The sequence below is a fragment of the Microtus ochrogaster genome, unplaced genomic scaffold (genome assembly GCF_000317375.1).
Source record: "Microtus ochrogaster isolate Prairie Vole_2 unplaced genomic scaffold, MicOch1.0 UNK115, whole genome shotgun sequence".
Lineage (NCBI taxonomy): Eukaryota > Metazoa > Chordata > Mammalia > Rodentia > Cricetidae > Microtus > Microtus ochrogaster.
The window spans coordinates 315,883-319,717 of record NW_004949213.1 but is presented as its reverse complement, the minus strand read 5'-3'; positions in this window follow the sequence as shown (position 1 = coordinate 319,717).

Sequence of the window (3,835 nt, the reverse complement as noted above, 5' to 3'; positions counted from 1 at the left end):
CTAGCTCTTGTAGACCAGGCTGGCCTCGAACTCCCAGAGATCCGCCTGCCTCTGCCTCCCGAGTGCTGGGATTAAAGGCGTGCGCCACCACTGCCCGGCTGGCTCCTTCTTTTCTAGCCCCTTGATCTCTCCTTTTCTCCTTCTATTTGTTCTCTCTGCCTACCAGCCCCACCTATCTTTCTGCTGCCTTGCCACTGACCCTTCATCTGTTTATTAGACCAATCAGGTGTTTTAAACAGGTAAAGTGACACAGCTTCATAGAGTCAAACAAGTGCAACGTAAAAGAAAGCAGCGCATCTTTGCATCATTAAACAAACATTCCACACCATAAACCAGTGTGGCACATCTTAAAATACTGTTCTAAAACATCGCATCTTGAACTTGCAAGCAGGAATGAGAGAGCACGCTGGGAGCGCTGCCACTCTTTGCACTCAAAGCCCACCCCTGGCGGCATGCTTACTCCAGCAAGGCCCATACCTCCTAAGCACCACCAGTGGAGGAACCAAATACTCAGACGCCTGAGACTATGGCGGACATCTCATCCAAACCACCACATTTTATTTTAGTCCTTCTCGTAATTTGGTTTCTGTTTTAGAATGTCTATGTCTCCCTTCTCCCTGGGCATCCCTGTCTCCCTTTTTTCGGTGCCTCTCTTTGTCCTCTGGCTGCCCTTTCTCTTCAGCTCACACCCGGTGTAGCAGGGCACCTGTGTTGGGGAGCATTTTTTGGCAGAGTCCTGTAAGGTTGCTGCTCCTCACTAATCCCTTGGCTGAAAGGGAGTCCAACCTGGATGTTTAAGATGTTAGCTGCTAAATCTTTAAGTCTTTAGATGTGCTAAACCCGGAGCTTTTGGTACCCTTCATTAATATTACCCTTTGTAGTAATCCTTCTTCCCATACCAAGGATAGAGTCTAGGGCTTCATCCCCTTTCTCCGCTCAGATTTATGGGGGTTAGAGATACGGATCAGTGGTTAAGAGCACTTACCGCTCTTGCAGTGGACTCAGGTTTGGATCCCTGCATCCACTGGTGGCTCACAACCACCTGTAATTCCATTCCAGGGGATCTGACACCCTCTTCTGGCTGTAAATTTGTGTGTGCCATGTGCATGTCTGGTGCCTCATGTCTGTAGGCACCGGACACACACATGGCATGCATAAATATGTGCAAACAAAACACTCATACATATAAAATAAATCTTAAAAGTGTTTATTTTTATTATTTTTAAATTAGGTGTGTGTGTGTTCATGTGTGTGCATGTGCACAAGAGTGCAGGTGACAATGGAGGTCAAAGGGCACCAGATCCCCTAGAGCTGGGGTTACAAGCGGTTATGTGCTGGGAAACCAAGTGAGATCTTCTGAAAAAGAAGCAAGTGCTCTTAATCTTTAAATCACCTCTCCAGCCTGTGCCTCTGCATTCTAAAATAGGGCTCTCGTAGGTGGGTTCTAGCCCAGCACTCTACCACCAGACTACTCCTGCCGATCGCATTGGTGGATTCCTGGCAAGCATTTCTGATATTGAGCCATATGCCTCATATTTCCAATTATTTTTTATTGCTGTGACCAAATTCCCAACTTAAGGAAGGAAAGTCAGAGAAGGGTGTTGGCGCAGATCCCCTAGAGCTGGGATACAAGAGGTTATGAGCCTCCTGATGTGGATGCTGGAAGCTGGACTTAGTCCTCTGCAGGGGTAGCAAGTGCTCTTAACTCCAGCCCTAGACACATGTTTAAATCAGAACATTCTATATCTGGTTCCTGACATCTCTGCTCGCCTCAAAATGTAAAAGGAAGTTCATCTCCAAAAGCCCCTATAGTCCTTTTGTTGTTGTTGTTTTTGTTTGTTTGTTTTTTTGTTCCAGTTTTTTGAGACAGGGTCTCTCTGTGTAACAGTCCTGGCTTTCCTGGAACTCACTTTATAGACCAGGCTCTCCCCAAACTCAGAGATCCACCTGCCTCTGCCTCCCCAGTGGTGGGATTAAAGACAAGTGCCACCACCACACATCAGCACATCAGGTCCCTAACAGATTCAAAACTGTCCAAAAGTGCAACACCCCCTTTTTGTTTTGGGATGGGGTCTCTCTTTGGCTAACCTGGGACTCACAGAAGTGTGCCTGTCTCTGTCTCCCAGGTGCTGGGATTAAAAGTGTGCACTGCCAGGCCTGGCCAAACTCTCTTTTGAGACTCACTCTTTAACTTAGACACTTATAAAATAAAAATGTAAAAAGCTGGAGGTGAGGGTGTGGTTTTTAGAATTTGGACACCCAGAAACCATGTTGATGCTTGGTGAATGCGGCAGCCTAGGTGTAACTCCGGTGCTCAGAGGTGGGGATGGGGATCCTGGAGCAAGCTGGCTAACTAGATTAGCTGGACCTAACTAGAATAGGTTAAAATGAGAGAACCTGCGTCAACGAACAAAGTGGCCGATGGTTGACGAGAACTCCCAATGTCAGCCTTGGAGCTCCAAACACGTATGTACCCACACACATGAAAATATGCATGCACACATGCATACATATATGCACAGTGTGCCCACATATATATTCCAAAATGTTTGAAAATTCCAACTTACATACTTTCAATGGACAATGGCATATACTAAAATTCACCATTTGGGGTAGGGAAACAAGTGAATTGGTGAGAGAAGATTGGATCAAAGCAACACCCAAATCCACCAGGGAAACCACTAAACTCTGACGCTCCATGTCCAGCATCTAGAGCAGTGGTTCTGAACTGGCGGTCATGAGCCCTTTGGAGGGTCAAACGACCCTTTCACAAGGGTTAACTAAGACCTTTGGAAAGCACAGATATTTACATTATGATTCATAATTACAAAATTACAGTTAGGAAGTAACAACGAAAATAATTTTATTGTTGGGGTCGCCAGGACCCCAGGAACTGTATGAAAGGGTCACAGCATTAGGTAGATTGAGAAGCACTGATCTAGAACTTGCGGCATTCTATGAACTCCAAGGATGTGGTAGTCCCTAGCCCTCTAGTTCTGCTACTGCTGCAGGCTGGACTCCAACTCCATAACTGCAGCATCTCAGTATCCCGGGGAGACCACAGCCTCACACAGTGGTCTCTTGGAGCCTCCTTGTAAGACATCTGACCCTGCTACGAGTTGCTTGCCTTTGGTGGCTTTCTGGAACCTTGGTGCAGGCCTCCATGACCCCATAACTCATGTATTTTTGAATGTCTCCCAAATCAAGACCACATTGCTGATATGGCCAAGTTCTGCATCTGGGATCGAGATATTGTCTAAGTGAGGTTTTCTATTGCTTGATAAAGCTCCATAACCCAAAGCAACTTGGGGTGTAAAGGGTTTATTTCAGCTCTCAGGTCCCTCTCCCTCACAGAGGCAAGCCAGGGCAGAAGCTGAAACAGAGGCTATGGAGGAATGCAGCTTGCTCTCAGAGCTCAGCCAGGACCACTTGCCCGAGGGTGGACCCACCCACAATAGGCTGGACCCACTCACATCGATCTGATGGAAACAGTCCCTTTCCCAGAGAACTCTGGCTTGTGTCGGGTTGATGAGACATTACCCACTCTTTCCAGCAGCTTTAGTGGCCTCTGCTCTCTTGGGCTGCGGAAACTGGCAAACACTTGCCCAGGTGGTTGCTACAAGCAGGGAACCCTTTTGGTGGCATTCTCAATCCTCAGCCACTTTCCTTTCAAATGACTTTGTTTTTTCTCAAATTGGAGCCTTCAGTGAATGGAGTTTTACATTCGAGACTCTGTTCGTCCATCAGATGACGCTCAGAGGATCTTCTTTAATGGTTCTCATCTCTTTAGCAATTACTGATGCTTTGTGCCCTCCTTGTTTTTTTTTTTTTTTTT